Below are 27,194 nucleotides of genomic sequence, written 5' to 3'. Positions count from 1 at the left end.
GACAATCATGAGATAACTGATCATGTATCAGAGACACTGGGTGAAGACAGTAGCCATAAACAGAATCCAGCGAATTCTGACAGAGTTGGGCCTAAGCCCAGAAGGAAAACAGAGCACGCTCCACAAGAGAAAATGAAATCCTTGATACGCGAGGGTAAACTCTAAACTGTGATATGCATAAACACTGTTCCTAAGGGAGGGACGTGTTATGGAACTGTGAGAAGGTCTAGAGAACCTTGTGATTAAACTAAGTTGATGAATTTGCGTGCTACCGAGTGAGAGGAGCACCAATATGCAATTGTGTATATTTCATGTTTATTTGGCTGATTTGTGTAATTTTACACTGAAGTTCTAAGACATGACATAGTGTCCATTTTTTGAGTGTGCTGCGAGCCAGCAACGATTGTGAGCGCTCCGATCGTATCTGGGCCGTGAATCAAAACCGAACGTCAACCACTTCAGCTGTCATTCCTCAGTTTTCTCACCTTCCTGTCAGATTTGTCTGGTTGGGAGCGTGTCCACAAAAATTTACTGCAGGATTTTTGGTGACATAAAACTTCCATCTGGTTGTTTTAATAATTGTTTTAGTATTGCATTTTTTAATTGCAATCGTATGTGCATATGACGCGACAAATTTGCCTGCTGGCGTGGACGAACATGACAGTTCTAATCTGATTTTGATGTCATTTTTGCTGTAAGCTATTGTAAAATTCTGTAACATGCACCGAGGGCTGCACTCATATTTTCTGGTGTGTTTGAGAAGGCAGAATCCATCTGGAAAATTGTTCTTACGATTTCAGAATCATGGAATGTTCTACAACCAAGGGTATAATTACCCCTGTGTGTGCTAAAAGCATCACTCTCCTCCCAGTTGTTATTACAGGCGGAAATGCCACATGTAGCTTTCAAAAGAAAGCCAGTTGGTTCTAGCTTTGAGTCCAGCAACCAGATCTGACACTTAGCAATTATCCCTAGTTATCCTCATTGATGTAAAGACATTGAGCATGTCCACTGAACAAGTGATCAAAGCACATTGTACTGAAACATCTGTTAAGTTACTGTGCAGTTAACTTAGTTTTTATTGTGTCTAGGAAAGACCCCCACACAGTCCAAGAGTCTTCCAGAATATTTCAATGTTTTTGAAAATTCATTAGCCTTTCATTAAGCAGTGAAGCTACGTTATACAGCGAGACACGTGCCACTCAGAAACTCTGTGTAAATCCCCTTTTTCTTTTGAGTGTGATCTCAATTCATGCGTTCTTTAGGACCACGTGATCCAAATCATTGTTAGCTTAGATGTCGTTAGAATTGCTATTAAATTGTGTTGTTGTTTTGTTTAGTTGTTAACGTAAATGTATGAAGCTATGGCAGTTTCTTGTATATTATTTTTGTAATAAAATTGTAAAAAAACCATGTTTGTTTGGATAGTCTCCGCCTGTGAGTTTGGTTCTGAATCAGTATCTTTAGGACTACGTATCCCAGCCCAAACCATCAGGCACCAACCATAAAAATCAGTTCACACCAACCATAAAAATCACTTCACACTGAGAAAATTTTCAAAATATGACAAGATTAAATTTTTATCGGGGATATGAAATGGCCTATGAAGAATTACCAGAAATGCTGATGAAAGTTCAATCTTAAATAGTATTATATGTGCCCTTTTCCAGTAGATGTAAGTGCACGATATATAATATGAGAGTAATACACAAACCTTTCAAATATACCAAACATCTCATCTTTAAAATTTGGGTAGTTATACTCGTGTCATCTTATAAGAAGTTGCTCTTATTGCATTATAACAAGCCACTTTGCAAACAAGATCATAATAGTTATTGTAATCCTGTACTTAACAATTTAAATCCTTTTCCTATTCAGAACATTTTCCAGCTTAAGAAAAAAAAAATACTTGCTTAACGTGTCTAATGAGCCCGATACCCTAATCTACATTTTACTGCACTGGTTATTATAACATTAGTTATTTTCATACTTATTTCTTCTAATAGTAAAAATGGCAGAAATCTTTATTTCAAAACATACTAATTCTACAGTAATACTATTGAGCACTGCAAAAGAAAAAAAAAAAATATTACTTACCAACCAACCATAGCCAGACTCTTTTCCAGGTTCAACACTAGGGAGGAAATGACCTTCATATGGGCCAAAGAGCAGATGTGCTGGAAGGCTTTCATTTGTCCACACACCTAATCCTGCACCCTTCACCTTTGACTGGCAAATAACCAAAGGCCAGGGTACTGTCCGCTGAGCTCGATCCTTCACTGAACCATCTCTAGGAATCTGTATTAAAATTGAAAAAAATAAACATTTGGTTAAGAAATAAACTTTTCTTCCAAGGTGTATAATAGAAGTCTGAAGCCCAATACCCTAACGATTTTATGCATGTATGGTCAGCAATGCTGTGCATTTTTTTCATCTTATACCATATTGCTCAGGAAGAGACAGATTGTGATGCACTTGTAGCATAACTTGCATATAACCAAATTTGAAAAAATATAAACAACTTCAAGAACTGAGCAATGTGCTGTACAAAAAGGAATTAAGCATTTCAAGGATAAGTGCTTCATTCAAATGATAAAAACAAAGTTTTGATAAGGAAGTAAAAAAAATTAGTGCTTCAGGAAACTGGGAGATTTTAAAGAATAATGAATTATTGGAAATTTTCAGGCATATCATTAATGAAAAAATAAAAACTTCTCAACATTAGAAAATTATGGAATATCTAAATGCGTTTTCAAAGCAGACCAGGTTCTTTTTATATCAACTTCAAAATGCCACTGACATCACATACAATGTCCTCTCCTTGACTCTTGCTAAGGATGTACCTGCCATCACCATCAAAATCCTGAGTTGGAATCAATTCCTAATACTGTATCCTCAAGCATGGGGAATGCAGTCAAAAATTGCCTAACAATATTATAACATGGCTGGTGTTTGCTTGTCATTGAGAACTTGCACTAAACTAACATAGAGTCAGCAAAGAACCTTAGGAGCATACTCTTATACTTCCATAGATGATTATAACACTTGTATTATACTTGATTAGAGGCACACACATACTTCCAAGGAATTAATGATTATATATTATCTGGCATTATGACTACTGGGGTCATTGATGCTGATATTTCTTTAAAAAATTACAATATATATTCAATTTAAAGCCATTTACAGCTCATTATAAAAACTGAAACAAAAGAATCAAGATTAGATTTTTTTCCAAGAAACCAGCTTCTGAGATAAAAGCTAAATATGCCACTTGCATCATATATACCACAGCTCCTGCTGTCTAAGAGGAAGGACCTTCATAAAGCCCCCAAAAAATCTGGACATACATGTCCTCTGAAAAGGGAACCCCTCTATACGCTGACTAACGCTCTGCGTATGGCGCCCAGATGCGGGGGACTGATACTGAAGAATTGGTGCTAGGTTATCAGGAACTGGCGTTCAAGAACAACAGTGTGTTCTAAAAAACTGTCTGTGAGCGGGTGATAAATGTTCACAAGGAGTCAAGTACTGGACAGATATTAATGCTCTGTAGCAGGCGCCAAGCGTTCGGGAATCGGTGCTGAACTTTTAGCAACCAGTGCCAGGAGCACAGAGGTAGACAGCGGGTGCTCGGAGAAAGTGACTGTCGTATGTCGTCGAGAGAAGAATCTCTGGTCCATTGGAACGTAATAGGAGATGTCTTGTCACTACACCTCTTCAAGGGTTGAAACCTGCCGTGAAAAACACCTAGAACGCCTCTTGTCAAGGCTAAATTTGAGTCCGACGACAACTGGTGGATACTAAAAGGGACGCCCTTCCAATGGTAGTCTGCAGGTCTTCCACTACACGAAGTGTCAGTGACAGGTTCTACCAAGGAAGTGACTTCCCAAGGGCAAACCCACCAACCTCCTTTGGACCTTCGAAATATCTTCTTCCTTCCATCTAGGAGCATGGGAGGGCCACCTCTGGACACTTGGAAGTTGCTGGGCACCTACGAGCGCTGGACGAGAGTTTTGTCGCGAATTATTGGCGCTCTACAACTGAAAGTCCAGGAGACAAGTGCTGTGGACTTCCAACCAGGAATTTATATCATTAGAGCACATCAATCTGGATGCCTTTTTAATGGTTGTCTGCCGATGCCTGGGACAGGACAACAGGCTCAACTGAGGGGGGGGGGGCAACTAACCGGGAGCAATCCCCCTCAGACTCCCTTGGATCACAAGTATGTCTTCTCCCAGGTTTAGGGGAGCAGGACAGTTACCTTTGGTCTAGGAGATCCGACGGGCTGGATAGTCACGCCTTTTCAGTGGCTGTCTGTCGCCACCTGGGACCATACAACAGGTTCAACTGAGGGGGCAATTACCCGGGAAGCTTCCCATTAGCCTCCATTGGACTTTCAGTATGACTTCTCCCAAGTTCAGGGGAGCATGACAGTGACTTAGGTCTAGGAGAACTGACGGGCCAGATAATCACCTCCTCCACTGAACAACACTACACTATTACAAGGTTAACTTCTGTTAACACATACACAAGGCTGGCAAAGGCACAGGAAGGTAAGCGAGGGAGCCAGGTGTGGAAGAAGATAAGAGAGCTAGTAGCAGGAGAGAAAAAAAATGTGGGAAGAGCTGGCACCGGGCGCTCCCAGAATGTGAATGGTGCCAGGTGTAGCTGGGCACCAGGTGAGCTAGTAGCTCCGGAAGCTAGTGAGCACTCTTAGGCACTCAGTTTTGAAGCTGGCGGGCACTTCTGGGTGCCAATTCTTGGCTGTCATGAAAGTCTATTTATCCAAAAGCTAATCGGTGCCAATATAAATAATTTCTCTCCTTACTACATTCCGCCCTTACACTTTTTCAGTTCTTTGCAAGGAAAGTGTAATACGAAAATGTTCTAAATCAATTCTTTACCGACAACTGTTTTGACGTACACAAAGTACCATCACACAAAACAAACCTCAATTCCTTATCAAACATATTTGAGACTTGCCAATATGTATTCACCACCGAAAACATTGGCTCAGTAGCGAACACAATATTTTCATTATAATATACTACTCGGTAAAGGAGAGTTAATCGACTGCAAAATCGCTGTAACGAAACATGATAAACTTAAAGCAGATCTTAATAATAAAAGAAAATACTGATCCTGAAAGCTGTAGGCTTGAAGGCTATTGAAATCAGTGATATTTCACTGAAATCTGGTTATCTAACTGGCGAATAATAAACAAAGCTGCTGCAAACACCCGATGTTTACACTGAGCGCAGCAGAAAGAGAATGAGGTCATCTGCTAAGTCGTTCCTACAACTAAACAACCAGAGCGCTGCTGTGAATTATAAAATTTAGGCTGCCACACAAGAGGCAAGTATATCAATGTAATTACAGTCTACCCTCGTTAAGATGGACTAATGGGGGGGGCGGTGCAAGGGTGTCCGTCTTAGCCGATAGTCCGGTTTAACTGGCAATATCTATATATACCTGTAAATACCTCTAAATATACTGTATTTCAGTAAGTATATTTCATTATTTTTAAGAGTATGAATAATATACCAATGTAGATTATTATTATTATTAAAATCGTTTAACCAGACCACTGAGCTGATTAACAGCTTTCATAGGGCTCGCCCGAAGGATTAAAATGAAATGGAGTCCCAGGTCTAAGTCATAGGCTAAGCACTGGGACAAAATGATGAATGAATAATGAAACTTTAAAAATATGCAAAAAGGTATATGCTTCCACACTAGAACACATGCACACGTTACATACATATACTCGAAGTTTCTATCTGCACAATGAAAATAAAATATATAAAACTGAGTAATGATAAAAATCAGAATAACTCAACATTTTTGAAATTCTGATATTTTCTATATACAGTAGAACCCCGGTCCTCGACTGTACTAGAACTCGAAATAATCGGATTTCAACACGAAATGTTGAGTAAATTTTGCGTCGGAGTTCAAACAACAAACCAGAATCCGACCCGATGAATCATATGAAGTTTGTAGAAAAAAGTTTCGGGCGGCTGCCGCTAGTTGGCGTTGTTGGTGGCGTTCTTCCCATGCTTATTTAAAAGCATTTAAAGGCCACACATGCTGCTGCTGCTGCTGTTGAAAAACAAGCCATATTATCACATGAAATTAATAATACAGTATTTATAAACCGAATTACTGTATGTCTGTTATCATAAAATTAAGAAAAATTTCCGAAATTACGTCGGAACTCGGCAGCTTGTGGCAGAAGCTGCCGAGTTCCGACGTAATTTCAGAAATTTTTCTTAATTTTATGATAACAGACATACAGTAATTCGGTTTATAAATACTGTATTATTAATTTCATGTGATAATATGGCTTGTTTTTCAATGTTATCATGTGATAATATGGCTTGTTTTTCAATGTTATCATTATTAACAACAGTTTTCATGTGTACCTGTTACAGTACATTCTGGTAGTGCCTATAGGCTACTTAGCCTAGCCTATGGCTCTCGGTATATCATCGGTAATACGGCCGCATTAGTCATAGGCCAACTTTTTTGATACAGTATGCATTTAAAAATGTAAAAAGTGCTTCTGATACGGTAAGTTATTCAACTCTGAACCTATTTAATTGTAATTTGTGTAAAGTTTTGTATAAAAAGGCAAGGTTGGGGTAATGACTGGTGGTCAGGAATGGATTAATCCATTTTCAGTTATTTCTTGTGGGAGAAATTAACTCAGAATTCGACAAAATCGAATCTCGACACTTCTTCTGGAACGAATTAGCGTCGAGAACCAAGGTTCTACTGTATATTAGTTGCCCAGTGGGCTGTATTTTCATAAATTACTTTCTATACTTTATCAACTAATTTACACTTCCTCATGAATATTAAAACTGGGTCAATTGAAAATGTTGCACTGATAAAATTTCACCAATCGATCCATTTCCAAAAGTTGATAACTGATGCTGGTTATATTTTGGACATTTGCATAACATGTGTAACTGTTATTATCACTTTGTAAACGGGAGCTGATTCGCATGGGCTGCTCATAATGGGTCCCTGTGTCAGATGAGTAAGGATTAATCGGAGACGTGTCAGAATTACTTGAGCATGCCTCTATCTTTGGTATGATGAACTCCATTTTTTTTAACTCCAGGTTTTATTTGCTTCAACTTATTATTTTCTGGTTCTTCATTCCATTTATTTTGTCATTTGTTTATAATGCCTACTTTTATATGTGTTATATAATTGTTAACAGGGATATGTGCATTCAATCTTGTTATAAGGGCTGCTTCTTGAGCTGCTGTATCAGCCTCTTCATTTCCCTTAATCCCTACATGGGCAGGGATCAATCATATTTCTATATTTTCCTATTATTATATAACTTGTGGAGAAATAACTTTATTTCTTGTACAATGTTATTTTTGGGTTTGTAACTTTGAATGGCTTTGATGGCGCTTCTAGAGTCGCTAAAAATTACAAAATTATTACATGAGGTTCTTTCATTATTTTTATGGATGATGCTACTGCACATAACTCAGCTGTAAATACAGACACATTATAAACAGAGATATCTGATACATTCTGACTTAGGATACTAAAGCATATCCCACTCCATGCTCTGATTTAGATCCATCTGTGTACAGTATATTGAGTTATGTGGACCTTTTCGGCTTATGCTTTATTGTATGTTGTCTATGATGTTCTGGGGTACATAAGTAGCTTTTTGATAAATACCTTAGGTGTGTGCAAATTCTCATGTCATTCATGGTCCAAGGAGGAGATAATTTTACTATTGAAGGCAACTGCATATTTATATTTACCGACTCAGTCTTCTAGCTCTAATAGGAAAGGTGGCGAATGACTGTTCATAAATACATATCTTAATTCAAATAATTTTTCTGTTAGAGAATCACTTGTTTGAATTCTCAGGGCACTCTTCATTGTTACAAACTCTCTATGGAGTGACAGTGGTAGTACACCACATTCGACTTGTAAAAGTGTTGGTGATGTTCTAAAGGCTCCTGAACATCTAAAGCCTTCGTTGTGAACTGGATCCAACATTTTCAGTGATGCATCTGATGCTGAGCCATATATTTTGCTTCCATAATCAATGATAGACAATACTACTGCTTTATACAGTACAGTAAGGGTATGTCTATCAGCTCCCCAAGTAGTGTTTGATAGTTTTTTAATAAGATTTAATGTTCTTTTACATTTAGATTTCACGTATGTTAAGTGGGCTTTCCAATTTAAGTGAGTATCAAATACTAATCCTAAAAATATTGCTGTTTGGCCAATTGGTATGGAATGATTTCTGGTTTTTAAATCTATTACTTCTTTTTATTTTTATAAAATATTACTGATTGAGTCTTTTTTATGGATAATTTAAAGGCTACAGATGAGGCCCATTCATCTATTTTTATTATAGTTTTATTAATGATTCACTCCATGTTTTATGTGAAATGCTGATTATTATATGGAAAAATCATCCCTATATAAGTTAATTTTAATTCCAATAGGTAGTTTATTACTGATGTAATCTATTGCTAAAATAAACAATGTGCCACTAAGGGCGCTTCCCTGTGGAACACCATTTTCAAGTGGAAATATACTTGACATTACATCATCAATTCTCACTTGAAAAGCGCGATTTTTTGTCAGAAAGTTTTGGATAAAACTGGAAACTGTTTTTATGAAACATTTTTAATATTGTATATCCCCATGTAGTATCATATGCCTTTTCAATGTCAAAAAAGACAGCTATAGTAATTTGGTTTTGTTCAAATCCTCTTCGTATGTGGTCTTCCAAGTTAGACAGAATCCAGTGTAGATCTGTTCCACTGTGACCCAAATTGAGTGGGAGTCACAATTTTATTTTCTCGAATGTGCCACGTCAGTCGAGCATTTACCATTTTATCTAGTAATTTGCATAAACAACGTGTTGAAGAAATTGGTCTGTAATTGTTTACATTAGTGGGATCCTTTCCAGGTTTGGGGATAGGAATAATTATAGCTTCATTGATCAGGAAATAAATTTTGAAGCTATAATTGGTTATAAAACTCTAATAAGCATGATTTTGCCAAAGGTGCTAAGTGGCAGATCATTTCCAAACAATTATTGTCACCTCTAGGGGCGGATTTAATGCTGTTCAACAGAGCAAATTCCAACTCGTCCATTTTAAATTTCCTATTATAATATATGTCTTCTATGGTTTCAAAATTTGTTATTAATTCTATACTACTTTTCTTTGTGTGAAAGTGCTCATCTAAATTTTTGTCACTACTCAAGTTTTGATAAATTTTCTCCTATTACATTACTGTACTTATTTCTTTTGGATCAAGTATTTTTTCCCATCTTTTGATATGATATGTCTAGCCGATTCACTTAAGGTAGATTCTTGGACCTACGAGACGTATGTTTGGCAGCCTCTGATTAGCTGGTACCGGGAGGTAGGCGACTCGCTCACTGTCTCATTTTTACGTGTGTAGCTCAGGAAACTAGCAATATGTTTATATATTTTTTCATTTATCACACGTTTTGAACAAGGTACAGTATTAAAGTTTTGGTCATACCATAGGATTTGGTATTAATTGTACAACTAAATACGATTTCCTGAAATGAATAAGAGAAAACACAAAGGAATTACGATTAAAAGTAAATAGAGAAGCATTTAATTCTTTATACCTGTTTTTACATATCACCGGATTTTGCATCATTCATGCAATCAAGATAAAATAAAACTTGTGTTTTCATGCAATAAATTCACCCTGCATACTCTGGTACTTTCAGATTTTAGATGCGTGTGATATGTGAAGAGAAAATGAAGAATATGTCTTACTATGTTGCATCCATTCTTGGCGCAGTTTGCCAAGAGACGGTGATGATGATCTGCAAGACACCGCGTTGGTCCTCTCAGCCGTTGACAGTTGCCAACTAGCTATATGAGAAGTTTGCAGTTTCAGCAATATTTGCTGTATTATTGTCATTACATTTTCTGTAAATAAATGCATAGAATTCCCATTATGAGACAGTGAGCAAGCTGCCTACCTCCCGGTACCAGCCAATCAGAGGCCACCAAACGTCTCGTAGGCCCAAGAATCTACCTTAAGTGAATCGGCTATAGGTGGTTTAACATGGGTACCATTTATTTTCCTTAAATTTTCCCATATTTTTTGTGTGGGAGTATTATTAGAGAGATCTGATACACATTTCCTCCATGAAATGATTTTTCCTTAACCCTTTAACGCCGAAGCCCTATTTTCAAAAACGTCTCCCGTATGCCGGCGGCCTCCGAGAGGTAGCGCCGAAGCGGAAAAAAAGTTTTTTTCAAAAAATCACAGCGCGCTTAGTTTTCAAGATTAAGAGTTCATTTTTGGCTCCTTTTTTTCTCATTGCCTGAAGTTTAGTATGCAATCATCAGAAATGGAAAAAATATCATTATCATATATAAATATTGGAATATACGAGTATGACAGCGAAAAAAAAAACTCGTATATAATTGTATACAAATCACGCTGTAAGGAAAACGGTTAAAGCTAATGAGTTAATTTTTTTTAGTTGTATTGTACACTAAATTGCGATGATTTTGGTATATAACAGATTGTAAAACGATTAAAGCAACACAGAGAAAATATCACAAAATGATGCATGAATTCGTAACGCGCGGATGTAAAAAAATGTTTTTTTCAAAAATTCACCAAAAATCAAAATATTGTGCTAGAGACTTTCCAATTGTGCCAAAATGAAGGAAATTGATAGAATATTACTAGACAGTAAGTTTTTTAGCTTACAATTGCATTTTTGAACCATTTCGATCGAGTTAAAGTTGACCGAAGGTTGATTTTTTTCTATCGTTATTTCAATGTAAATATTTAAAAACTGTGAAGAGCTAAAGGAATGATTTATTTTTAGTTGTATTCTACATGAAATTGCGCAAATTTTGATGTATAACACTTTATGTAACGAATAATATGAAACGGCGAAAAAATTACGGCAAGCTGACGCAAGGAATGCCACGATTTTCAGCGGATTCGCGCACGTGAGCTTAAGAAAAAAAAATTTTTTTCAAAAATTCACCAAAAATCTAAATATTGTGCTAGAGACTTTCCGTTTGTTGCAGAATGAAGGTAAATGATTGATTGTTACTCGAATGTAATAATTATGGCTTACGGATGCGTTTTTCGATCATTTCGGTTGAGTCAAAGTTGACTGAAGGTTGATTTTTTCTATTTATCGTTATTTCGATGTAAATATTTAAAAACTGTGAAGAGCTAAAGGAATGATATATTTTTTGTTGTATTCTACATGAAATTGCGCACATTTTGATGTATAACACTTTATGTAACGAATAATATGGAACGGCGAAAAAATTACGGCAAGCTGACGCAAGAAATGACACGATTTTCAGCTGATTACGCGCGCGCGGAGCAGAGGAAATTATTTTTTTCAAAAATTCACTAAAAATCTAAATATTGTGCTAGAGACTTTCCGTTTGTTGCAAAATGAAGGTAAATGATTGATTGTTACTTGAATGTAATAATTATGGCTTACGGATGCGTTTTTCGATCATTTCGGTCGAGTGAAAGTTGACCGAATGTTAAAATTTTGTCAGTTATCGTGATTTCGGCGAAAATATTAAAAAACTGTGAAGAGCTAAAGGAATGATTTATTTTTTGTTGTATTCTACATGAAATTGCACACATTTTGATGTATAACACTTTATGTAACGAATAATATTAAACGGTGAAAAAATTACGGCAAGCTGACACAAGAAATGACACGATTTTCAGGGGAATCCTCGCGCGCGGAGCGGAGGAAATTTTTTTTTTTTTTTCAAAAAATCACCAAAAATCTAAATATTGTGCTAGAGACTTTCCGTTTGTTGCAAAATGAAGGTAAAGGATTGAATATCACCAGAATATGAGATTTTTTGCTTACCCAAAAGAGACCCAAGTAAAATAAAATTATATATATATATATATATATATATATATATATATATATATATAATATATATTTATATATATATATGACTATTTATCACATCACCGTGATTCATATACAATCAGAAAGCTACAAACGTCCTTTAATATCCAATTCACTCTACCTCGGAAGTAATATATTTTCATATATGTTACAGAAGGGGAATTTTAGTTGATAATAAGTCCACCGTCCGTGGGGTCGAACCAGCGACAGACGAGGAATCAGGACTACAGTGACACACTAACCAGTCGGCCACAAAGAGAGGTATAAGTGAATACCATCTCCCATCAACTCACCCGTCGAACTCAGGTGTTTTGCGTTTGGAGACGATATCCACCCACCTCTGCCATGTTGACCGTGTAGTGCGTTTTGTCATGCGTAGCCATATTATGACTATTTATCACATCACCGTGATTCATATACAATCAGAAAGCTACAAACGTCCTTTAATATCAATTCACTCTACCTCCAGAGTAATATATTTTCATATATGTTACCGAAGGAATTTTTAGTTGATAATAAGTCCACCGTCCGTGAAAGGTCGAACCAGCGACGGACGAGGAATCAGGACTACAGTGACACACACTAACCAGTCGGCCACAAGAGAGGTATAAGTGAATACCATCTCCCATCAACTCACCCGTCGAACTCAGGTGTTTTGCGTTTGGAGACGATATCCACCCACCTCTGCCACGGTCAACATGGCAGAGGTGGGTGGATATCGTCTCAAACGCGTTTCGACGGGTGAGTTGATGGAGATGGTATCTTATACCTCTCTTGTGGCCGACTGGTTAGTGTGTCACTGTAGTCCTGATTCCTCGTCCGTCGCTGGTTTATCACGGACGGTGACATATTATCAACTAAAACAATCATATATGAAAATATATTACTTCCGAGGTAGAGTGAATTGATATTAAAGGACGTTTGTAGCTTGATTGTATATGAATCACGGTGATGTGATAAATAGTCATATTATGGCCTCTACTACACGGTCAACATGGCAGAGGGGGGGGTGGATAATATCCAAACGCAAAAACACCTGAGTTCGACGGGTGAGTTGATGGGGAGATGGTATTCACTTATACCCTCTTGTGGCAGACTGGTTAGTGTGTAATAGTCCTGATTCCTCGTCCGTCGCTGGTTCGACTCTACCGGACGGTGGACTTATTATCAACTAAAATTCCTTCGCAACATATATGAAAATATATTACTCTGGAGGTAGATGAATTGATATTAAAGGACGTTTGTAGCTTTCTGATTGTATATAAAACATGGTGATGTGCTAAATAGTTTATGGCACAAACGCACTACACGGTCAACATGGCAGAGGTGGGTGGATATCGTCTCCAAACGCAAAACACCTGAGTTCGGACGGGTGAGTTGATGGGAGATGGTATTCACTTATACCTCTCTTGTGGCCGACTGGTTAGTGTGTCACTGTAGTCCTGATTCCTCGTTCGTCGCTGCTTCGACACGGGACGGTGGACTTATTATCAACAAAAATTCCCTTCGGTAAACATATATGAAAATATATTACTTCGAGGTAGAGTGAACTGGATATTAAAGGACGTTTGTAGCTTTCCGATTGTATATGAATCACGGTGATGTGATAAATAGTCATAATATGGCTACGTGCGACAAACGCACTACACGGTCAACATGGCAGAGGTGGGTGGATATCGTCTCCAAACGCAAAACACCTGAGTTCGACGGGTGAGTTGATGGGAGATGGTATTCACTTATACCTCTTGTGGCCGACTGGTTAGTGTGTCACTGTAGTCCTGATTCCTCGTCCGTCGCTGGTTCGACCTACACGGACGGTGGACTTATTATCAACTAAAAATTCCCCCTTCGGTAACATATATGAAAATATATTACTTCCGAGGTAGAGTGAATTGATATTAAAGGACGTTTGTAGCTTTCTGATTGTATATGAATCACGGTGATGTGATAAATAGTCATAATAAGGCTACGTACGACAAACGCACTACACGGTCAACATGGCAGAGGTGGTGGATATCGTCTCCAAACGCATAAAACACCTGAGTTCGACGGGTGAGTTGATGGGAGATGGTATTCACTTATACCTCTCTTGTGGCCCGACTGGTTAGTGTGTCACTGTAGTCCTGATTCCTCGTCCGTCGCTGGTTCGACCCCACGGGACGGTGGACTTATTATCAACTAAATATTCCCCTTCGGTAACATATATGAAAATATATTACTTCCGAGGAAGAGTGAATTGGATATTAAAGGACGTTTGTAGCTTTCTGATTGTATATGAATCGCGGTGATGTGATAAATAGTCATAATATGGCTATCATGCGACAAACGCACTACACGGTCAACATGGCAGAGGTGGGTGGATATCGTCTCCAAAACGCAAAACACCTGAGTTCGACGGGTGAGTTGATGGGAGATGGTATTCACTTATACCTCTCTTGTGGCCGACTGGTTAGTGTGTCACTGTAGTCCTGATTCCTCATCCGTCGCTGGTTCGACCCCACGGGACGGTGGACTTATTATCAACTAAAAATTCCCCTTCGGTAACATATATGAAAATATATTACTTCCGAGGTAGAGTGAATTGGATATTAAAGGACGTTTGTAGCTTTCTGATTGTATATGAATCACGGTGATGTGATAAATAGTCATAATATGGCTACGTGCGACAAACGCATTACACGGTCAACATGGCAGAGGTGGGTGGATACCGTCTCCAAACGCAAAACACCTGAGTTCGACGGGTGAGTTGATGGGAGATGGTATTCACTTATACCTCTCTTGTGGCCGACTGGTTAGTGTGTCACTGTAGTCCTGATTCCTCGTGCGTCGCTGGTTGACCACGGGACGGTGGACTTATTATCAACTAAAATTCCCCTTCGGTAACATATATGAAAATATATTACTTCCGAGGTAGAGTGAATTGGATATTAAAGGACGTTTGTAGCTTTCTGATTGTATATGAATCACGGTGATGTGATAAATAGTCATAATATGGCTACGTGCGACAAATGCACTACACGGTCAACATGGCAGAGGTGGGTGGATATCGTCTCCAAACGCAAAAACACCTGAGTTCGACGGGTGAGTTGATGGGAGATGGTATTCACTTATACCTCTCTTTGTGGCCGACTGGTTAGTGTGTCACTGTAGTCCTGATTCCTCGTCCGTCGCTGGTTCGACCCACGGGACGGTGGACTTATTATCAACTAAAAATTCCCTTTGGTAACATATATGAAAATATATTACTTCCGAGGTAGAGTGAATTGGATATTAAAGGACGTTTGTAGCTTTCTGATTGTATATGAATCATGGTGATGTGATAAATAGTCATAATATGGCTACGTGCGACAAACGCACTACACGGTCAACATGGCAGAGGTGGGTGGATATCGTCTCCAAACGCAAAACACCTGAGTTCGACGGGTGAGTTGATGGGAGATGGTATTCACTTATACCTCTCTTGTGGCCGACTGGTTAGTGTGTCACTGTAGTCCTGATTCCTCGTTCGTCGCTGGTTCGACCCCACGGACGGTGGAATTATTATCAACTAAAATTCCCCTTCGGTAACATATATGAAAATATATTACTTCCGAGGTAGAGTGAATTGGATATTAAAGGACGTTTGTAGCTTTCTGATTGTATATGAATCAGGTGATGTGATAAATAGTCATAATATGGCTACGTCGACAAACGCACTACACGGTCAACATGGCAGAGGTGGTTGGATATCGTCTCCAAACGCAAAACACCTGAGTTCGACGGGTGAGTTGATGGGAGATGGTATTCACTTATACCTCTCTTGTGGCCGACTGGTTAGTGTGTCACTGTAGTCCTGATTCCTCGTCCGTCGCTGGTTCGACCCCACGGGACGGTGGACTTATTATCAACTAAAAATTCCTTCGGTAACATATATGAAAATATATTACTTCGAGGTAGAGTGAATTGGATATTAAAGGACGTTTGTAGCTTTCTGATTGTATATGAATCACGATGATGTGATAAATAGTCATAATATGGCTACGTGCGACAAACGCACTACACGGTCAACATGGCAGAGGTGGGTGGATATCGTCTCCAATCGCAAAACACCTGAGTTCGACGGGTGAGGTGATGGGAGATGGTATTCACTTATACCTCTCTTGTGGCCGACTGGTTAGTGTGTCACTGTAGTCCTGATTCCTCGTCCGTCGCTGGTTCGACCCCACGGGACGGTGGACTTATTATCAACTAAAAATTCCCCTTCGGTAACATATATGAAAATATATTACTTCGAGGTAGAGTGAATTGGATATTAAAGGACGTTTGTAGCTTTCTGATTGTATATGAATCACGGTGATGTGATAAATAGTCATAATATGGCTACGTGCGACAAACGCACTACACGGTCAACATGGCAGAGGTGGGTGGATATCGTCTCCAAACGCAAAACACCTGAGTTCGACGGGTGAGTTGATGGGAGATGGTATTCACTTATACCTCTCTTGTGGCCGACTGGTTAGTGTGTCACTGTAGTCCTGATTCCTCGTCCGTCGCTGGTTCGACCTTCTCGGGGACGGTGGACTTATTATCAACTAAAAATTCCTTCGGTAACATATATGAAAATATATTACTTCCGAGGTAGAGTGAATTGGATATTAAAGGACGTTTGTAGCTTTCTGATTGTATATGAATCACGGTGATGTGATAAATAGTCATAATATGGCTACGTGCGACAAACGCACTACACGGTCAACATGGCAGAGGTGGGTGGATATCGTCTCCAAACGCAAAACACCTGAGTTCGACGGGTGAGTTGATGGGGAGATGGTATTCACTTATACCTCTTTGTGGCCGACTGGTTAGTGTGTCACTGTAGTCCTGATTCCTCGTCCGTCGCTGGTTCAACTTCACGGACGGTGGACTTATTATCAACTAAAATTGCCCTTCGGTAACATATATGAAAATATATTACTTCGAGGTAGAGTGAATTGGATATTAAAGGACGTTTGTAGCTTTCTGATTGTATATGAATCACGGTGATGTGATAAATAGTCATAATATGGCTACGTGCGACAAACGCACTACACGGTCAACATGGCAGAGGTGGGTGGATATCGTCTCCAAACGCAAAACACCTGAGTTCGACGGGTGAGTTGATGGGAGATGGTATTCACTTATACCTCTCTTGTGGCCGACTGGTTAGTGTGTCACTGTAGTCCTGATTCCTCGTCCGTCGCTGGTTCGACCCCACGGGACGGTGGACTTATTATCAACTAAAAATTCCCTTCGGTAACATATATGAAAATATATTACTTCCGAGGTAGAGTGAATTGATATTAAAGGACGTTTGTAGCTTTCTGATTGTATATGAATCACGGTGATGTGATAAATAGTCATAATATGGCTACGTGCGACAAACGCACTACACGGTCAACATGGAAGAGGTGGGTGGATATCGTCTCCAAACGCAAAACACCTGAGTTCGACGGGTGAGTTGATGGGAGATGGTATTCACTTATACCTCTCTTGTGGCCGACTGGTTAGTGTGTCACTGTAGTCCTGATTCCTCGTCCGTCGCTGGTTCGACCCCACGGACGGTGGACTTATTATCAACTAAAAATTCCCTTCGGTTACATATATGAAAATATATTACTTCCGAGGTAGAGTGAATTGGATATTAAAGGACGTTTGTAGCTTTCTGATTGTATATGAATCACGGTGATGTGATAAATAGTCATAATATGGCTACGCATGCGACAAACGCACTACACGGTCAACATGGCAGAGGTGGGTGGATATCGTCTCCAAACGCAAAACACCTGAGTTCGACGGGTGAGTTGATGGGAGATGGTATTCACTTATACCTCTCTTGTGGCCGACTGGTTAGTGTGTCACTGTAGTCCTGATTCCTCGTCCGTCGCTGGTTCGACCCCACGGGACGGTGGACTTATTATCAACTAAAAATTCCCCTTCGGTTACATATATGAAAATATATTACTTCCGAGGTAGAGTGAATTGGATATTAAAGGTCGTTTGTAGCTTTCTGATTGTATATGAATCACGGTGATGTGATAAATAGTCATAATATGGCTACGTGCGACAAACGCACTACACGGTCAACATGGCAGAGGTGGGTGGATATCTATTCACTTATACCTCTCTTGTGGCCGACTGGTTAGTGTGTCACTGTAGTCCTGATTCCTCGTCTGTCGCTGGTTCACCCCACAGGACGGTGGACTTATTATCAACTAAAAATTTCTTCGGTAACATATATGAAAATATATTACTTCGAGGTAGAGTGAATTGGATATTAAAGGTCGTTTGTAGCTTTCTGATTGTATATGAATCACGGTGATGTGATAAATAGTCATAATATGGCTACGTGCGACAAACGCACTACACGGTCAACATGGCAGAGGTGGGTGGATATCGTCTCCAAACGCAAAACACCTGAGTTCGACGGGTGAGTTGATGGGAGATGGTACTCACTTATACCTCTCTTGTGGCCGACTGGTTAGTGTGTCACTGTAGTCCTGATTCCTCGTCCGTCGCTGGTTCGACCCCACGGGACGGAGGACTTATTATCAACTAAAAATTCCCCTTGTAACATATATGAAAATATATTACTTCCGAGGTAGAGTGAATTGATATTAAAGGTCGTTTGTAGCTTTCTGATTGTATATGAATCACGGTGATGTGATAAATAGTCATAATATGGCTACGCATGCGACAAACGCACTACACGTCAACATGGCAGAGGTGGGTGGATATCTATTCACTTATACCTCTCTTGTGGCCGACTGGTTAGTGTGTCACTGTAGTCCTGATTCCTCGTCTGTCGCTGGTTCGACCCCACGGGACGGTGGACTTATTATCAACTAAAAATTCCCCTTCGGTAACATATATGAAAATATATTACTTCCGAGGTAGAGTGAATTGGATATTAAAGGTCGTTTGTAGCTTTCTGATTGTATATGAATCACGGTGATGTGATAAATAGTCATAATATGGCTACGATGCGACAAACGCACTACACGGTCAACATGGCAGAGGTGGGTGGATATCGTCTCCAAACGCAAAACACCTGAGTTCGACGGGTGAGTTGATGGGAGATGGTATTCACTTATACCTCTCTTGTGGCCGACTGGTTAGTGTGTCACTGTAGTCCTGATTCCTCGTCCGTCGCTGGTTCGACCCCACGGGACGGTGGACTTATTATCAACTAAAAATTCCTTCGGTAACATATATGAAAATATATTACTTCCGAGGTAGAGTGAATTGGATATTAAAGGACGTTTGTAGCTTTCTGATTGTATATGAATCACGGTGATGTGATAAATAGTCATAATATGGCTACGTGCGACAAACGACTACACGGTCAACATGGCAGAGGTGGGTGGATATCGTCTCCAAACGCAAAACACCTGAGTTCGACGGGTGAGTTGATGGGAGATGGTATTCACTTATACCTCTCTTGTGGCCGACTGGTTAGTGTGTCACTGTAGTCCTGATTCCTCGTCCGTCGCTGGTTTTCGACCCCACGGACGGTGGAATTATTATCAACCAAAAATTCCCCTTCGGTAACATATATGAAAATATATTACTTCCGAGGTAGAGTGAATTGGATATTAAAGGACGTTTGTAGCTTTCTGATTGTATATGAATCACGGTGATGTGATAAATAGTCATAATATGGCTCGTGCGACAAACGCACTTGTACGGTCAACATGGCAGAGGTGGGTGGATATCGTCTCCAAGCGCAAAACACCTGAGTTCGACGGGTGAGTTGATGGGAGATGGTATTCACTTATACCTCTCTTGTGGCCGACTGGTTAGTGTGTCACTGTAGTCCTGATTCCTCGTCCGTCGCTGGTTCGACCCCACGGGACGGTGGAATTATTATCAACTAAAATTCCCTTCGGTAACATATATGAAAATATATTACTTCGAGGTAGAGTGAATTGGATTTTAAAGGACGTTTGTAGCTTTCTGATTGTATATGAATCACGGTGATGTGATAAATAGTCATAATATGGCTACGATGCGACAAACGCACTACACGGTCAACATGGCAGAGGTGCGTGGATATCGTCTCCAAACGCAAAACACCTGAGTTCGACGGGTGAGTTGATGGGAGATGGTATTCACTTTTATACCTCTCTTGTGGCCGACTGGTTAGTGTGTCACTGTAGTCCTGATTCCTCGTCCGTCGCTGGTTTCGACCACGGGACGGTGGACTTATTATCAACTAAAAATTCCCTTCGGTAACATATATGAAAATATATTACTTCCGAGGTAGAGTGAATTGGATATTAAAGGACGTTTGTAGCTTTCTGATTGTATAATGAATCACGGTGATGTGATAAATAGTCATAATATGGCTACGTCGACAAACGCACTCTTACACGGTCAACATGGCAGAGGTGGGTGGATATCGTCTCCAAACGCAAAACACCTGAGTTCGACGGGTGAGTTGATGGAGATGGTATTCACTTATACCTCTCTTGTGGCCGACTGGTTAGTGTGTCACTGTAGTCCTGATTCCTCTTCCGTCGCTGGTTCGACCCCACGGGACGGTGGACTTATTATCAACTAAAAATTCCCTTCGGTAACATATATGAAAATATATTACTTCCGAGGTAGAGTGAATTGGATATTAAAGGACGTTTGTAGCTTTCTGATTGTATATGAATCACGGTGATGTGATAAATAGTCATAATATGGCTCACGTGCGACAAACGCACTACACGGTCAACATGGCAGAGGTGGGTGGATATCGTCTCCAAACGCAAAACACCTGAGTTCGACGGGTGAGTTGATGGGAGATGGTATTCACTTATACCTCTCTTGTGGCCGACTGGTTAGTGTGTCACTGTAGTCCTGATTCCTCGTCCGTCGCTGGTTCGACCACGGACGGTGGACTTATTATCAACTAAAAATTCCCCTTGGTAACATATATGAAAATATATTACTTCTGAGGTAGAGTGAATTGGATATTAAAGGACGTTTGTAGCTTTCTGATTGTATATGAATCACGGTGATGTGATAAATAGTCATAATATGGCTACGTGCGACAAACGCACTACACGGTCAACATGGCAGAGGTGGGTGGATATCGTCTCCAAACGCAAAACACCTGAGTTCGACGGGTGAGCTGATGGGAGATGGTATTCACTTATACCTCTCTTGTGGCCGACTGGTTAGTGTGTCACTGTAGTCCTGATTTCTCGTCCGTCGCTGGTTCGACCCACGGGACGGTGGACTTATTATCAACCAAAAATTCCCCTTCGTAACATATATGAAAATATATTATTTCCGAGGTAGAGTGAATTGGATATTAAAGGACGTTTGTAGCTTTCTGATTGTATATGAATCACGGTGATGTGATAAATAGTCATAATATATGGCTACGTGCGACAAACGCACTACACGGTCAACATGGCAGAGGTGGGTGGATATCGTCTCCAAACGCAAAACACCTGAGTTCGACGGGTGAGTTGATGGGAGATGGTATTCACTTATACCTCTCTTGTGGCCGACTGGTTAGTGTGTCACTGTAGTCCTGATTCCTCGTCCGTCGCTGGTTCGACCCCACGGGACGGTGGAATTATTATCAACCAAAAATTCCCCTTCGGTAACATATATGAAAATATATTACTTCCGAGGTAGAGTGAATTGGATATTAAAGGACGTTTGTAGCTTTCTGATTGTATATGAATCACGGTGATGTGATAAATAGTCATAATATGGCTATGCGACAAACGCACTACACGGTCAACATGGCAGAGGTGGGTGGATATCGTCTCCAAACGCAAAACACCTGAGTTCGACGGGTGAGTTGATGGGAGATGGTATTCACTTATACCTCTCTTGTGGCCGACTGGTTAGTGTGTCACTGTAGTCCTGATTCCTCGTCCGTCGCTGGTTCGACCCCTTACCGGACGGTGGAATTATTATCAACTAAAAATTCCCCTTCGGTAACATATATGAAAATATATTACTTCCGAGGTAGAGTGAATTGGATATTAAAGGACGTTTGTAGCTTTCTGATTGTATATGAATCACGGTGATGTGATAAATAGTCATAATATGGCTACGTCGACAAACGCACTACACGGTCAACATGGCAGAGGTGGGTGGATATCGTCTCCAAACGCAAAACACCTGAGTTCGACGGGTGAGTTGATGGGAGATGGTATTCTTATACCTCTCTTGTGGCCGACTGGTTAGTGTGTCACTGTAGTCCTGATTCCTCGTCCGTCGCTGGTTCGACCCCAGGGACGGTGGACTTACTATCAACTAAAAATTCCCCTTCAGTAACATATATGAAAATATATTACTTCCGAGGTAGAGTGAATTGGATATTAAAGGACGTTTGTAGCTTTCTGATTGTATATGAATCACGGTGATGTGATAAATAGTCATAATATGGCTACATGCGACAAACGCACTACACGGTCAACATGGCAGAGGTGGGTGGATATCGTCTCCAAACGCAAAAAACACCTGAGTTCGACGGGTGAGTTGATGGGAGATGGTATTCACTTATACCTCTCTTGTGGCCGACTGGTTAGTGTGTCACTGTAGTCCTGATTCCTCGTCCGTCGCTGGTTCGACCCCACGGGACGGTGGACTTATTATCAACTAAAAATTCCCTTCGGTAACATATATGAAAATATATTACTTCGAGGTAGAGTGAATTGGATATTAAAGGACGTTTGTAGCTTTCTGATTTTATATATATATATATATATATATATATATATATATATATATATATATATATATATATATATATATATATATATATATATATATATATACATGTATATCTATATGTATATCTATATATATGTATATATATATATATATATATATATATATATATATATATATATATATATATATATATATATATATATATATATATATATAATATATGTATATCTATATGTATATCTATATATATATATATATATATATATATATATATATATATATATATATATATATATATATATATATATATATACATATATATATATACTACATATATACAGACATACATAAACATATATAAATTATATTGTTTTTACTTTGTTACGAAAACATAACTAAAAGGAATGGTTGTGAAAAACTTTGTTTTTGCATAAAACGAAATTATACAAAACAGCAATGAATACAGATATACAAAAACTTGTAATAAATATAAAACTAAAAATAAATTCAATGCAGAATACTCACTCGTAAATATAAAACTAAAAATAAATTCAATGCAGAATACTCACTCGTAAATATAAAACAAAAAAAAATAAATGCAGAATACTCACTCGTAATCCTGACTCTTCGTGCTGTTTCTTGTTTTCTCCCTCCTCCATTGAAGAGTCTTGCATTTTTTTCCTCCCGAATACGGGCACAAGTGGAGGAGGGAGACGCGCGCCCTTACTGCTGGTGGGCCGCCCTTCGGCGGCTCGCTGCGCCCTCCGGTGTCGCTCGGGCAGGCGCACTCCCATAAATAACCGCATTGTGGTACCTGCGGTTACACTCATCCAACCTGCAAAGTGCTACCTTGCAGGTGCGACACACGTACTGGCTGTCTCTCCTCTTGCCATTCATATGGCACACCCGGCACCGTTTCTGTCTGCCCCCTTCGATGAGCTCCAGTGTGTGATCTCCTGGCTGCAGCCAACACACAGGGTCGGCTACCCGACGGGACACTGGAATTCGAGGGGCGGCGTCATCATCAAGGTCGGCGGCAGCAGGGGCGGCGCCGGCAGGATGAGGAATTATGATGTCGGGGTATCTCACGACATCTGACCTTTCCTCTCGGGGCAGAGCTGGAGCTCGGGGCAGGGGGGCGCCGTTGGAAGGCCACTCCTCCGGATCGAAGTTGATGAGGGCATTCCCAGCCACCTCAAGAAACTGGATGTGGGTCAACCTCCGAGCGTCCGAATTATACCCACAGTAAATGATGTAGGCATTCTGGAGGGCCAACTGAAGGAGGTATTTGAGGAGCTTCTGTGTCCACCTCCTGGTTCTCCTGGCAAAGGGATAATACTGGATGAGTTGATCAAAGAGATCAACTCCTCCCATGTGCCTGTTGTAGAGCCCGATGACAGTAGGGCGTTGGACACGAAACTCCTCATACGTAACTCGGCCCTGCACACGTGTCTTCTTCCGCTGGGTGATCTCCTCTTGGATGGGCTCATGACTCATCATAATCATGGGCACGAGTCGGACCCCCTTCCAACAGATGACGAAGACATCTCCCTTCCGCCGCCACTCTGTCTCTCCTCTTGCAAGATGTTGCGGGTGGCTAGCAAACCTCTTGAGGACATTCGGGGCCCCACGCACCAACCGAAGGGTACCACTGACGTGCACACCTGCTTCATACAGTTCCTGGGCCAGGGATACCGAGTTATAATAATTATCCATAAACAGGTGGTATCCCTGGTTACGGAAACGATTCACAAGACCGAAGACAGTGTCACGCAGCGTGGAGAAGACCCCAGAATACACCAAGAAGTCCACGACGTATCCAGTGTTGGCTTCCGTAATAAAAAATAAATTTACACCATACTTCTTTGGCTTCTTCGGGTTGTACACTTTGATACTTAGACGCCCTTTGTATGGCATCATACCCTCATCCAAAGAAAGGTTCTTGAAGGAACCACGAGAGTCTGGCACCGTTCACGAATGAACTCCAACACTGGGCGGACTAAGATGAGGCGGTTGGGGTTATTCGGGGTATAGCCCTTCGGTTGAAGGCGTTGAAATACCTGTCCAACGCCAGGAAACTATCACGGGACATAATGCCGGCCACATTAGGCGTACTTAAAAAAAAATTCCGCCTCCAATATTGCCTGACGTCAGCAGCAGGCATCATCCCAAAGAATATGTGGAGCCCCAAAAAGTGCGCCATGTCCGTGAGGTTGCAGCCCCGGCAGCGGTGCGACAACGTCATCCGCAATTCCTCACGGCAGTACCGAGTGTAATCTACCGTCTCCGCAACCAGGAATTCAAGCAATTCCCGCGTCAGGAAAAGCTGAATGAACCCCAGTACCGTGAGAGGCACAGGGACAGTCAGTCCAGGTACTGCCGTGAATGGGTGCATGTTAGGTGGGGTGGGGTCCTCCGACCACCCCTCATCACTTTCGGACGAACGGCCTTCACCCGAGCTGCCGCGACGTTGCGACCTTCTACGGGTTTGCACTCGCGCACGTGCACGTCTTCGCACTCTCACACTCCCAGCTGGGCCGTCTCCTTCACTTTCCCCATCACTTTCTGTTTCGTCCCCACCAGCCACAATCGAGTCATCCTCTTCCTCCTCCAACTCACTTTCTCCCTCGTAGGCACTGAACCCACTAAACTCTAATTCACTTTCCTGCTGAGGATCCCATACGGACATTGGTGGCAAATATTCGTCATCGCTGACGTCAGGCGTTATGTCGTCATCGCTAGATGACCAACTACCACCGAAATCAGGACTTTCGACCTGCTCTCGATCGAGCTCCAACAAATACTCATCAATGTCCTTCTGTTGGAGGCCTCCCAAATGTTTTCGGATGCCCTCAGGACACCCCGATGCTTCCTAGGGGTCGTAAAGGAACGGATGTGGTCCTTGGTCGCCATAGGTCACACGTGGGCGAACAACACGCTGCTGAGAAGCTGGGTCACTCTGGTAGCTGGGTCCTTCTCCAGCATCCAAGTCCAAAACTCGCCTCACACACTCACTTCCGACAGGCAATGTGCGCCTTTCACGCTCCTGACGCCTTTGCGACATCTCTGCAAACGTTCTGTTGCAGCACGAATTCGCTTAACACTCGCAAAAGTTCAGCAAAACACGCTCTGCGTCAAAATATCGCTCCCGCAAGGCGCTACTCTGATGCGAGATGGGGGAAATTCGCGCATGCGCGTCTGGGTGACGCTCAGAAACAAAACAACAGCTGGATCCGTGAACTCCCAGCATCCGCCGAGGCACGGATTTGAAATCTTCCGCAAACTAGGCCTATAATTATTTTTCCGCGAATATTTAAAAAGCATTTTCAGTCGACGTTTGCAACGTCCACTCGGCATTCGACAGACAATTTTGGACGACGTTTAAAACGTCCAACAGACGTTTAAGGGTTAAATTACTTCTTTTTAAATTTTGCAGATATTTTGTTATACAGTCACCGCAAAAAAACTCCAAACACCCCATTTAAACGCAAAAAAATCAGAACAATGTATAAAAATGGAAAACAATAGCAAAGTTTTTGCTTTATTACCTTTTACTCAGTATTTTGACATTCCTCCATTATTTTCAAGTACATCTCTTAATCTTTTTTGCATAGAATGAGCTAAATCTTTAAAATACTGTGCATCCATTTCTTCATACCAAAACTTCATGATCGCATGTATCCACTGTGTATCTTGTTGCATAGCGATTCAATACACAGGGCCTCCTTACCCTCTTGCCAGCACTATGAACAATATAGAAACAGGATTCATCACTAAATACAACTCTTTTTCCACTCCAATGCAAATATTCTGTGCAAAATTTCTTTCGCTTCATTTTCACAGCCTTAGAAAGGCTAGGCTTCTTCGCTGCAACATGAGAGGGGAGACCAAGTTCTTTCTGCAAACGATGTTGTACAGTTCTTACCGATACATTACCAAGTAAAATGGGATTTTCTGATTTCAAAATTTCTGCTGGCATTGATGGGTGTTTCATAACAATCCTTTTCATTATGCTGTCTGTTCTTTAAGTCGTCTTTTTTGGTCTTCCGGAGCCTTTTTTCCGTTGCAGTGCAGTTTCTAAGTCAGCCGTTTTGGCGCTGTTGCACCACATGGACACGGTACTTATGGCGATGCCCATCTCTTTTGCTATGGCTCTCATCGACTTCCCAGCTCTCCATAACGTAACAATCTCAGTCTTCTGTTCAACTGACAAGGATTTTTTAGTCATAATTAATCATAAAGCGCGCAAGAGCGCAAAATGTAGCAGTAACCAATTAGGAGGATATGCCTGGGGCAAATGAGTCAACATTCAAATCGTTTGCCGAATTTTCAGACACTGGATGTGTAGATAAGAGACGAAACGCTGCTGCCAGACTGTCGACACTGCCAAATCAAATCAAATCAAAAACTTTATTTCCATTTTACAATGGTTATTCTACATTTCTCTCAAAGGATACATCAATACAACATACAATAGTAAAAGTACAAAATCATTTAATCATCGACAAATTGTCAGATCTAAAAGCTCCTC

General features: G+C 40.6%; 1 pseudogene; it reads right to left on the bottom strand.

Annotated features, from left to right (window-relative positions):
* The window catches only part of LOC136831444 (zinc finger protein 624-like), a 378,392-nt pseudogene that overhangs the window by 166,260 nt on the left and 184,938 nt on the right, over nt 1-27,194 (bottom strand).

Source organism: Macrobrachium rosenbergii, chromosome 48 (assembly GCF_040412425.1).
Source record: "Macrobrachium rosenbergii isolate ZJJX-2024 chromosome 48, ASM4041242v1, whole genome shotgun sequence".
In the NCBI taxonomy this organism is placed as follows: domain Eukaryota; kingdom Metazoa; phylum Arthropoda; class Malacostraca; order Decapoda; family Palaemonidae; genus Macrobrachium; species Macrobrachium rosenbergii.
This window is presented reverse-complemented; position numbering and strand designations above follow the sequence as displayed.